Source organism: Trichechus manatus, unplaced genomic scaffold, assembly GCF_000243295.1.
Source record: "Trichechus manatus latirostris isolate Lorelei unplaced genomic scaffold, TriManLat1.0 scaffold00005, whole genome shotgun sequence".
Classification (NCBI taxonomy): domain Eukaryota; kingdom Metazoa; phylum Chordata; class Mammalia; order Sirenia; family Trichechidae; genus Trichechus; species Trichechus manatus.
The window spans coordinates 8,434,668-8,447,803 of NW_004443941.1; the positions used below are offsets into that span (position 1 = coordinate 8,434,668).

Below are 13,136 nucleotides of genomic sequence, written 5' to 3' on the forward strand. Positions count from 1 at the left end.
TTTGTTTTCTTTATGTTGAGGTGTAATCCATACTGAAGGCTATGGTCTTTGATCTTCGTCAGGAAGTGCTTCAAGTCCTCTTCACTTTCAGCAAGCAAGGTTGTGTCATCTGCATATCACAAGGTGGATACTATTACTTCCCCTGAATTTCCTGTGCTAGAGCACTTGTCTCCTCCCTTCTCTCTTGCCCAACCATCCAGACACACGTAACCCAGGTATCAGGACTAACATGAAGATGAAAGCCCAAACCAAAAGCTTCATTGTTCATACCTCTGTATAATCTGGGGGTAGGTATCTGAAAGGTAACCGAGAGCTGGTTTACCTGCATCAGGAAAGGAGTTCTATATTAAGTGCTAATTTTGGATCTCTGAGTTTACACCTATACATTCCCTCTAGGAGAAGGCAGTGTTTATGACTTCAGATAAATCTGTCTCATATTTGAGTGCCAAGAGACTATCACGATACTTTTATAAACATTTTTTTTTTATTGTGATTTAGGTGAAAGTTTACAGTGCAAATTAGTTGCTCATTCAAAAATTTATACACAAATTGTTTTGTGACATTGGTTGCAATCCCTGCAATGTGTCAGCACTCTCTACCTTTCCCTTTACACCCCTGGGGTCCCTGTGTCCATTCGTCCTGGTTTCTTGTCCCTTCCTGCCTTCTCATCTTTGCTTTTGGTCAGATGTTGCCCATTTGGTCTCGTATACTTGATTGAACTGAGAAGCATGTTCCTCACGTATGCTGTTTGTTTTATAGGCCTGTCTAATCTTTGGCTGAAAGGTGGACTTCGGGAGTGGCTGCAGTTCTGAGTTAGCAGGGTCCCTTTTCTATTTCTTTTTTTTTGTTTGTTTTTGGTCTCTGAAATTCTTTTATTTTATTGTTGTGCTTTAAATGAAAGTTTACAATTCAAGTTAGTCTGTCATACAAAAATTTATACGTACATTGTTATGTGACCCTAGTTGCTCTCCCTATACTGTGACAGCACACTCCTCCTTTCCACTCCGAATTTCCTATGTCCATTCAACCAGCTCCTGACCCTCTCTGGCTTCTCATCTCACCTCCAGACAGGAGCTGCCCGTTTAGTCTCATGTATCTACTTGAGCTAAGAAGGACACTCTTTACAAGTATCATTTTCTTTGTCTGAAGAGTTAGCCTCAGAAATGGTTTTCATTTTGGGCTAACAGAGAGTCTGGGGGCCTTGTCGTCTGGGGTCCCTCCAGTCTCAATCAAACCATAAAGTCTGGTCTTTTTACTAGAATTTGAGTTCTGCACCCCACTTTTTCTCCTGCTCCATCAGGGACTCTCTGTGGTGTTCCCTGTCAGGGCGGTCACTGGTGGTAGCCTTTTTAATCTCTTAATAAACATTTAAGGAAAATTTAGTATTTCTTTGTGCGACTGGTCAGGTTTCTTGTTTTGCTTTCTCATTATTTTTCTCTTTGACACTGAATTGTCTGTTTATCCTCAACTATATTTATTATTAAATGACAGATGGCCATTAACAGATAAGACCTTGCAGTAAGTCAACTATTTTTTGTCCTAATCGGTAAAAACCTGTGATTTTAATGAGACAGGTAACTGATTATGCTCAGCATTTCTGTGTCATATTGGTAGAAAAATGTATAGCTTCTATTTACAACAACATTTCAGTAATACACACTGAGAAGAAGCCAGTCTGAATTTTATTTTTATGGAAACATAACTTGAAATAACTTGAACCCAGATTTAAAATAACTATCTTCCGCAGTTAACTTTAGTGAATAAAAATGTATTTAAATTTTAAAGAGCAACTATTTACTTCTTACTATGCTAATACAAATCTTTAAAAAATTCTCATATAGGAATAAGAATAGCACATTGTAAATGTCTAATTTTTTCATTATAAAAGAAATACATGATATTCAAGGGAAAATATTTTTATAAACTCAGAAAAAAAGAAGACAGGAAGGGAAATGGAACTGAAGCCCTATCACCCAGACCCAGTATTCATGTTAACACAGGTATTAGAATGCTTTCTTTCAGGTGCACATAAACTTGAGGACTTTTGTTTTTCACAGTGAAAATCATACCATTTTTATAATTTTGTACTCTGATCAAGCTTTTTCTTTATCATATTAATGGTAAGTGCAACAGGCTCAAGCCACAAGTTAACCACAGATTTCTGGATTGGTAAGAGTGAGAATCAGTTCTGAGTGGATTCTGTTCCTAATCGCATCTGCAGAAAGCAAATGACCCCACTCTTCTGTTTGTGAAGGAGAAGAGGAATGGAGGTGAGACCTTTGTGAACCTGCTGCAGTCATCTGGTCTCAGCCCAGAGTAGTCAAGCAATTGCTTACTTACCTTTTGCGTTGCTCTGTTATAACTACGTATAATAAAATATTTTTCATCAAGGAATGGAAAGCACCGTTGTTGCAGTAAAGAGTACTGTCTGCATGATTTTTCTGCCTCTTGCCTTCCTTTTCACGCACCGCACTAACAGACGAAGCAGAACGGGTGGTAGTTGCCACTGGTGCACTGAGACTCGTGGACAGCATCTGTTTATGTCTCCTTTACCGTCAAATGGTTAGCATAACCTTCTATTCACCGCCTTCCTGTGTGGATGATAAAAGTGCATCATGAGTCATGATAAGGTGCTAATCTACACTCTTAACATGATGGAATAGGTGAAGAAGGAAGTCCATCTGGTGACTAAATATGGCTATGATTGGAGCTGAGCAGTTTAAAAATGGTAGAATACTTCTGAGGTTACTTTGGATTACTGGATCAAATAATGTGTGCCAGAAGTATCGATTCCCAGCCAGAGTATTTTCTTAAATAGGTGCATACTTAAATAGATGTGTACTCTGAATTTGGGTTCTGATACGTTTAGAAGTTATGTGCTTTGAGTTATTTTAGACAGTAAAACGTTCAAACCCTTATGGGCTTCTTCTTGCTTGTAATTATTGGGTTTTATGAAGCCCTTTCTTAAATGTTGCAGTGTGGCATTTGTTGATGAGTGGTGGTATAAGTACATATCTACTCTTTATCTTTTTATTATGGAAAATCTCAGGCATATAGAAAATAGTATTGTAAGCTTCCATATTCCCATCGCCCAGCTTTAATAATTGTCAACTCAGGGCCAATCTTGTTTCTCCATCCCCACTAACTCCTTCCCTCCCATAGGCATTTTGAAGCAAATCCCAGGCGTATCATTTCATCTGTAAATGTTTTAGTACGTATCTCTAAAAGTCAAGGACCCCCCTTTTAAAACCCAATGGCAATATCATCATCACACCTCTTGGGAAAAAAAAAAAACTCAGCAATAATTTTATTTTTCATTTTTATAGTTTTACTTCATACAAATAAAACTTGCAAACGAGCTGTCTGTTCATTTTCTTTGCTGTGCAGCCCGGCGTTGGGATTGGTGACTGTGACAGCCAGCTGGGCTGCTCTTTCCACGAGGGCCTTCAATTCAGTTCTTGGAGGAAACATGAGCAATCTCAGCGCGGTAAGACCTACTGCAGGTCAGCAGTACTTCCAGCTCCTTGGCGTGGGGACCAGGAGCTTTCTGAAGCCGCCGGGAGGCGTGTGCTTCGCTTTCTTGCTGCTCCTGTAACCAACCTTGGGGTGTGAGGATCTCGCCTTGCTGCTCCTGTAACCAACCTTGGGGCGTGAGGATCTCGCCTTGTTGCTCCTGTAACCAACCTTGGGGCGTGAGGATCTCGCCTTGAATCTTCTCTTCACCCTGTTGGCATTGCCTTTGGGTTTCCAGCAGTTACACTTAATTTTTTAAATTTTTTTTATTGTGCTTTCGGTGAAAGTTTACAGCTCAAGTTAATTCTCATTCAAAAATTTATACACATATTATTTTGTGACATTGATTGCAATCCCCACAATGTGACAGCACACTCCCCCCTTCCGCCCCAAGCTCCCTGTGTCCATTTGACCAGTTCCTGTCCCTTCTGGCCTTCTCCGCCCATTTGGTCTCATATATCTGATTGAACTAAGGAGCGCGTTCCTCGAGTGTATTACTTTTTGTTTTATAATCCTGTTTAATCTTTGTCTGAAGAGTGGGCTTCAGGAATGGTTTCAGCTCCGGGGTTAACAGAGCATCTGAGGGCTTAGTTTTGGGGGTTCCTCCAGTCTCTGTCGGACCATTAAATGTGGCCTTTTTACGCCACTTACACTTAATTTTGACATAGCAGTCTGAGTGGTACTGGATGAACTTCTTGGTCATCTTTTTGACTATCTTGGGCTTCACGAGGGATCTGAGGGCAGCCATGATGCCGGGTAGGTAGTAAGAGAGAGAGCAATAATTTTTTAATATCATTAAATATCCGGTCAATGTTTACATGTTTTTTAATTTCCTATAACTTTTTAAACAGTTTATTTGGATCCAGTCGAAAAAGATCTGTATGTTGTGATTTTTTTTTTTCTTTGGAATTTTTGGGTTGACGATACTGGGTCTTTTTCCTCTAATCTCCCACAGTCTGGGTTTGCCTGATCACAACCCTGTGCTGTCGTTTACATGTTCCCCCATCCCTTGTTGTATTAGTTATATATTGCTGTGTAATGAATTGTCCCACAAATTGTCCCATCTTAGCTACTATTCAAGTAGCCTTTGAAAGCTTCCTTCTTTTCTGGTAACCAGATTTCCAGGTTTATCTTACACATTTTTTCCCCAGACCTGGAATCAGCCATTTTTCCAAAGGGCTTTTGTTTATACTTTTTCGGAAATGGTATTTATGGACTATAATATAATACAAACAATATAATACATACAATACACACATACACACCACACTATAATCTGTGCATTAAAACAAACAACCCAGTTGCTGTTGAGTCATTTCTAACTAATGGAGACCCCATGTGTGTCGGAGAGTAGAAATGACTTTCAACAATTGATTTTTTCAGAAGTAGATCACCAGGCCTTTCTTCTGAGGCACTTCTGGGTGGACTTGAACCTCCAACCTTTAGGTTAGCAGCCAAGCATGTTAACTATTTGCATCACCCAGGGTCTCCAGTCTGAGCATTAGGGGTGCCCGTTCCTACTGACTTGATCATTGTTTGATTGATAAGTAGAAAGAGCTAAGAAATATGTATATGTTCATTCCGTTCATGCTTTTTATACTAATACTTCCAATTCAGGGCTGTTTTTTTTTTTTAATTCAACTTCATTGATCTGATATCTGTGTATTTTCTTTCTTATATTCGCAGAATTCTACTTCTCAATGGCACTAACAATTACTCATGTTTTATACAAGATCCACTCACAGTAGTCTCAGAATAAAAATATCCACACCACCATAACAATATGATTAGTGAAAATAGTTTAAAATGTTTCTTCTTTTTTTCCCATCAATTACTTTTGTCATTTAGGCATACCTCAGTACTTGAATGCATGGGATCCTGTGCTTCATTTACTTCTTTTTTTTAGGGAGTTTGAAATTTTAATTTTGGTTTATAATTACGTGAAATGATTATATGGTTTCAAAGTCAAATTTACAGAAAAAAGAAAGTATGATAAAAGAATCCTAGCTTCTGTCCCCTGTCCTCTGTATCCTGCTTCCTATTGGAAACCTTTTGATAGTTTATGATTTATTCTTTTATTTATTTAAAACATAAGCATATATTTTCAAAGCCCTTCCTTAGATAAGTAGAAGAATAGTATATACAGTTTTCTCCATCTTACTTTTTCTCATTTAGCAATATATTCTGGAGATAACTCCATCACAGTGTAAGGAGATAGTTGTCATTTCTTTTGTTGGCACCATAATGCTCCACTGTGCATATATACCACAGTTTATTCAACCTGTCCCCTGTTGACGGATCTTTGGCTTATTTCTAGTCTTTTGCTATTACAAATGATGCTGCAGTGAATATCTTTGTGCTGTTTGTATTTTTGCCAGTTTAACATTGAAAGATTCATAGAAGTGGAATTGCTTGGTCAAAAGGAATAGGCACATACAAGTTTGTAGATATTGTCAAATTCCCTTCTGTGTGGAATAGTATATACCAGTAATGTATGAAAGTGCCAATAGAAAAAGCTGTTAAATATTAGGATATTTTCCAATCTTATAGGTGAGAATATATGTCAGCATAGTTTTGATTCACTTTTCTCACATATGAGCAAGGTGGGGCATCTTTTCATATGGTTAAAAGCCATTTGCATTTTTTTTCCTGCGAAGTGTTTGTATCTTTGGTGGATTTTTCTATAATATTATGAACCTTTTCTCTAATGTTCTCATTATGTTATTAACTCTTTTGATATAAAGTTGCAAATATTTTTTCCAGTTTGTCATTTGTGTTTGTACACAGTTATTGCTCTTTTTTTCAAGCAAAACTTCTGATATTAATGTAATTGAATGTATCAGTCTTTTCCTTTATTGTTTCTAGATTTTGAGTTAAAAGAAATTTTCCTTCCTAGATAATGGAGGGGAGCCCTGGTGGTGCCGTGGTTAAAACTCACCTGCTAACCGAAAGGCCGGCAGTTCAGATCCACCAGCCGCTCCTTGGAAAATCCTGTGGGGCAGTTCTACTCTGTCCTGTAGGGTTGCTATGAGTCGGAATTTACTTGACAGCAAGAGGTTTAGATAATGGAGGAATTCACCCATATTTTCTCCTAATACTGACATGGTTTCATTTTTTACATTTGAAATTTATTTTGGTGTTTGGTGGGAAGAATAGACAGAATTTTAATTCTTTCCCTGTGACTGTCCGCTTATCCCAGCAACTTGTCCATTTGCTAGAAAATCCGTCTTTTCTTTACTGATGGAGATACTGTCATTAATTGACAGACTTTAAATTTCTATATGCTACTGGGTCTGTCTCTGATTTTACTCTTCCGTTCCAATGGCCCATCTGCTACTTATGCCCCTGTATCAAACTGTTTTAATTATAGAAGATCTGTAATATGTTTTGAAACCTGGCAAGACCAGCTGTTCCTCATTGCTCTGATCTTTAGAGTTTTCCTGGATATTTTCATTCTTCCAGGTGAGCTTTAAATGATTCTTCTAGCTCCAGTAAAATACCTAATGGTATTTTTATTGGCATGGTGCTAAATTTATTAATTAATGTAGGGAGAACTACATCTTTCTGATGTGTCTCTCTGTGCAAGAATGTGGCATGTCATTCCAGTGTTCAGATTTACTTTTGGCCTTTCAAGGATATTTTATGGTTTTCTTCATTTAGGTTTTATTATATCTTCTAACAAGTTTTTATGTGTAAATATGAAGGCTGTTGATTTTTGTATTTATTTTATAACTCCTCACTTTACTAATGTCTCTGATTTTAGTAATTTTTTTCTATTGAATTACATTGATTTCCCAAATATTTAATTATTTACATAATAGATGCAGATGCACATCATCTGCAAGTATAGATGGTTTTTCATCTTCCTTTTCACTGTGGACTGGCGTGGCATCTTCCTTTTCAATTTTTAAACCTGAATGTATTCTCCTGTCTAGTTGTATAAGTAGTGGAAATAGTGGACATTCTTATCTTAACTCCAGAATGCCTCTAATATGTTGCCCCATTAATTAAGATACAGGCTTTTAAATTGAGGTACGTATGTGTTTTTTCAGATTAAGGAAGAATCCATCCATCTCTATTCAGTGTTTTTAACATGAATGACCTAAATTTTATTAACTGGTGTTTCTGCATCTATAGAAATGATAATATAATTTTTCTCCTTAGCACTGTTAATAAAATGAATTATATTTATGGGTTCACTAATATTGAAACACCCTGAATTCCTAGAATAAAACTTACTGGTCATGATGTGTTATTTTTATTTATTGTGTTGTTCGATTCTGGTTGCTAATATTTTTTTAAAGATGTTTAATATTTACACGTGAAATTGGTCTATAGTTTCTGTGTGTGTTTGTGCACAGTATTTTTGTGGTTTTCAGATCAATATTTTACATAGCTTATAAAATTAATTTGTAAGTTTTGCTTATTTTTCTATGTCCTGGAATTGTTTATATAGCATTGGGATTATCCAATCTTTAAAAGTTTGGTAGAATTTTTCTGTAAAACCATTGTATGAGAGTTTTTTAATTACTTCCTCCATTTCTTAATTGGTAATTGTTTTGTTTAAATCTTCTATCTCCACCAAAGTCAGTTTTGGGTTTTTTAGAAAAAATTTTATTTCATCTAGATTCTAAAATTCATTTCCAAAGAGTCATACAAATTAGTTTCACATGTTTATTTAAATTTGTAAAGTTTACTTTGATTATTTTTTCCTCTGATGTTTATAATTTTTTGTGTTTGTGCTTTCTCTGAGTTTTTCTTTCTTGATTAGGTTAACTTGTGGTTTGTCTAATTTCTTCATTCTTTCAAGCCAGCATTTGAATTTTTATGTCGTTTTGTTTTCTAGCTCCTAATGTCTGCTTTCATCTTTATTATTTCCTTCTTTGTGCTTTCTTTTGTGTATTTTGTACTTTTTTTTATAGCTTTTTCTGATAGATGTTTAGTTAATTTATTTTCATTTAAAAATTTTATCAATATATATATTTGATGCTATAAATTTTTCTCTGCCGTTTTTGCTATCCCATAGAGTACGGTATGCCATATATTCATTATTGTTATTTTCAAGAAATTTTATAATTGTAGTTTTTATTTTTCCAGGAGTTCATTAATCACACACACACACACACACACACACACAAATTCCAAGTGGGAAGTACCTCTTATTTTTTTATTCAATTTTTAATTTCTAGATTTATTGCATATGGAGTATTGTGTTATTTTTATTCCTTGAAATTTAAGTTTTTCTTTGTGAAAATATGGTAAATGTCTGTAAATGTTCTATGTACCCCTTGAAAAGAACATGTATTTTATATTATTGGTATCAGAGTTTGATGTTTATCCATAAGACCTACCCAGTTGATAATGATATGTAGTCATGTATTCTTACTAATTTTTAATATACAAATCTGTTTTGTTTTGGGAGAGATGTGGTGAAGTCTCCCATTATTGCTGCATCTTTCCCTTCCTGTAGTTTTTATTTTAATATTGAGTACATAAATATTAGTAAGTATTCCATCTTCACTGTTAATTGTAGCTTTTAGTATATTTACTGTCTTTTTTAAAATTTTCTTTCAGTGCTTTTTTGTCTGAATTCTACTTTTTAAGTATCAAGATTACAGCTGCTGCTTTCTTTTTATGTGAATTTTCCTGATATATCTTTTCCACCTTTTATTTTAACCTTTTTCTAAATCTGGAAGCTACGTCTCTTCTAAACAGCATAAGGTTGGATTTTTCTGTGTTAGCCAATCCGAAAATATTTTCTTTTTGTAGGCGAGTTAAGCTTATAGGTAAGTTAAGCTCATTTACATTTATTGAAATGATCTTTGTGTTTGGCTTTGGTTCTGTCTTATTGCTAAACACATGTGCACACAGAAATACATACATATTCAGATATACATATAATACAATCTTTCACTAAAAACCAAACCAAAACCCACTGCTGTCGAGTCGATTCTGATTCATACCGACCGTATAGGACAGAGTAGAACTACCCCGTAGGGTTTCCAAAGAGTTGCTGGTGGATTCAAACTGCCAAGCTTTTGGTTAGCAGCCAGACGCTTAACCACTGTGCCACCATGTTTCACTGTGGTATTTTAAGTTTATTTTCTTTTGGTTTCCTACCATGAACAATATTGAAATTACCTAGCGACTTCTTCCCTTCCCCTCCCTCTCCAAGCGTTTGGTTTTAAATGATTTGTTTTTCTACTTTAAAAATATTTCTCATATTCACTCCTTTCTCCTCCCAATATTTTTTGATATTTTTTAATGTATTTATATTGTGAGAGCATATAGCTTTTACATAATATGCTGGGTCCCATATAACAATCCTTTCGTCTTGGTTCTTTAGGTAAATGTATACTTAGTTATCCTCATTTCTTATGCCAGTCATTTTGATTTTTTAAGTCCGTCCTTAAAAAGGGCTCATGGAAAGAATATTTCCTGGGTTCTTGCATGTTCCTTACAGTTTATATGTGGCCTTTATACCTAAAGATAAGCTATGTTGGATATGAAATTCTTGGCTCACGTGATTTTTTTCTTGGGTATCTAAAATATATTGCGCTATTTATTTTTGACATTTAACATTGCTGTTATCAAATCTATTGTCAACCTGATTTTTTCCTTATATATGGCTGGTCATTTGGCCTGGGTGTTTGAAGAATTTTTTTCCTTTTCCTATGCAGTCTAACCATTAACTAGAATATATTTTAGTATTGGCAGTTCTGGATCATTTTTCACAGGTATGTGGTATGATGTTTCAATACACAGATGAAAGGTTGTTTTTTTTTTTTTTTTTTGAATTGTGTAATAGTGTCTTTCAGTTCTCTTTCTTTAGTGCCTTCTTTGGTTCTGTTCTTTAGTGACTCCCATTGTATGTATTTTGGATCTGCTTTGTCTACCTCTATATTGATCACGTTCTTGAAAATTTTTTTTCATTTTTTTTCCTTCAGTTTTTACTACCTATATGTTTTAATGTAATTTTAGGTCATTCATTCTACAAACACTTATGGATTGCTTGCTGTTCTTAAGACATTATACTAGTCTTCCCAAAGACATGGCTTAGTCATATTAATACAATTCTCGGTGACGTTTTCCTCATGCTTGCTTCAGGGACTATATCTTGGACTGAATAGCAGAATAAAGCCCTAGCTCTATACTTTGGTATCTTCCAGAGGTGAGCATAGCAGTCACTATTTGGACAAGGTAGTGTAGATTAGCAGTCACCATTTTATCACCTGCAGAGAAAGATTAATTCCCTTTATATAATAATGATAAATGGATAGGTTGTGTGGCTCTAGTTTACAAAAACAAAGTGAAAGTTTTATGTTAATGTCTGCCACTAACACAGACAAAAATGAAACCACACGAAATCTGAATAAACTTCTCTAAATTAAAAAATAAGTTATAGGTTAGTAAAACAGTTGCTTCAAACTGGGAAAAGCTGAAAGTAAGAAAAAAGAAAAGAAAATCTATATACAAGTAATTACAAGTTTGTAAATACTCTCTGCTGTAGGGTTTCCAAGGGGTGGCTGGTGGATTCGAACTGCCAACCTTTTGGTTAGCAGCTGAGTTCTTAACCACTGCACCACCAGGGCTCCAACTAGGTATTCGGTAGGGATTAAAAGATAAGGTCAGGGATTAAAAAATAAAAGTCAACAAAAATGTTTCTTCTATAATACTACTCAAATATCTCACCTCTGTACACAATGTTGTATATATACAACTACTCTGTTTTCATTTTATTGACTTTATATAATAGTGAAATCCCCTTAAGCAAAATATGGTATACAGATGGTGTCTAACTCAGGGGAGAAGAAAGTAGAAATACACTTGATTAACAGTTTTCACCCACACATTTTAGACAGACAATTCTTTTGTTTTCTTGGCTGAGATTTTAGTAGTAAATTCATAAATATAGGAAATAATTTTACTCCTTAAGTGTTAAAAAAGAAAACCAAACAGTGTCAACAGTAGTGGCTTAATTATTGGTATACAAGAAAAACACACCACCAGTGAGTTTTGTTAATTTTGCATTTTAAATATTATGTGCATTTGTTTCATGTTTACAGTTATAAATTTTCTAGCTGTCTTAGACAATGGTATTTACTGATTTTGAATCCATCAAGAGATGTTGCTTTCAATTAGAGACATTGTGTATATATATTTATATAAAAAAATAACCCAACATATGACTGATCTGACAGATTTTTAAGATCTGTAAAGGCTTATTTTGGAACATGGAGTTAGGAGAGAGGGAAGCAAGCCAACCTCTCTACACTGTCTTGTTGCTGGCTTGTCCTTGCAGTGGTATCAGGAGTGATTTTCAGAGGGAACCGTGCGCCTTCAGCCTCCTGGTTGAAAAGATCAGATACCACAGTCAACACAAGGGGTCGGGAGAGATGGGGAAAGGGGAATGGGCTTGTGTTAAATGTCAAGTTTTAAAAGTGTGCATTTCACACTCTTTCTAGGTACAGGACAAAACAGGCCAATGAAAAAATATAATCGGAAAAAAAAAACCCTGCACTCAAATCAAAGCATATTAGCCAAATTAAGTTCTTTTAATAGATTGCATATGTAGATATTTAGCCACACTCTTTGATCAACTCTAGGAGTAGAACTTCATATCCAATTTACATGTTTCAAATAAGATAGCCTTTCTTATTTGTTACAGGAGGGTCATGTATCCAGATTTCCACTTGTACACTGAGAGCTTTAAGAAGAAGCATAGGGCATGAAGGGAGTTGCCATATTTTAGCAGCAATGGAATATCACTAACCCTTTGGTACATACCGAACTCAAGTCACTATCGGGGTGAGTGTACCACAATGTCACCAGGTAAAAAAGTACTAGTTCTTTTTTTTTTTTTTTTTTTGGTATTTTTAATGATTGAAACAAAAGAAATCTAAAACCACAACTTCTGGAAGAACCACTTGTTTTTGCCTGTCTTGTACCCATCCTCAGATTTGACCTTGGCCTCCCACCAGGTCTTGCATTTAAGAGCAGGGTCTCTGAAGACATCCTTGTTGATGACAGTTTTGTCCAAGGGGATGTCCACAGAGAACTTTGTGGGCATGAGGTGATTATAGTTACAAACTTTCACATAAGAATTGATTGTTGACCTCTTGGCAGTTTTTTTCTTGCCCATGGCACCTGTCACTTTGTGGGGATAGCAATGATTCCAGCCACCAGAGCATGGCAGTCGGGGCAGTCTGAGGTGCCCTCATCAATGGTCTTCACGATGACAGCTTTGCATCTGGAGTAGCACCTGGCCAGGACCAGCACCACCTTCCCATAGTTCATGAACTTGCCCATTTCGATGGTAACCACCCAAGCCGACAGCAGAAAGTGCTAGTTCATTTTTAAATTAATAGCTTGAAATTACCCCTGCTCCCATCCCATCATTTCTTTTTGAATTAAATTTTTTCTCCTTTTCAGGTTTTTTTCTCTTAAGGTGTATTATACAGTATATACATTCATTGTTGTGTTCCTTGCAGTTTAGTCTTTATTTCTAAAATGATTTTTTTCTTTTCTTTAAATTTTTTTTCTGAATTCTTTCTTTTCTCTTGTCAAATCTCTTCAGTTTCCTCATTTGAGTTTTGAGTTTTTAAAATTATGATTTAACTTGT

At 35.6% G+C, this 13,136-nt stretch overlaps 2 pseudogenes; both read right to left on the reverse strand.

Annotated features, from left to right (window-relative positions):
- Window positions 1-3,333: 3,333 nt before the first annotated feature.
- On the reverse strand, window positions 3,334-7,187 carry LOC101353452 (putative 60S ribosomal protein L32'; annotated as a pseudogene).
- A 5,225-nt stretch (window positions 7,188-12,412) lies between these two features.
- LOC101353707 (60S ribosomal protein L27 pseudogene) lies at window positions 12,413-12,822 on the reverse strand (annotated as a pseudogene).
- Between the last annotated feature and the right edge of the window lie 314 nt (window positions 12,823-13,136).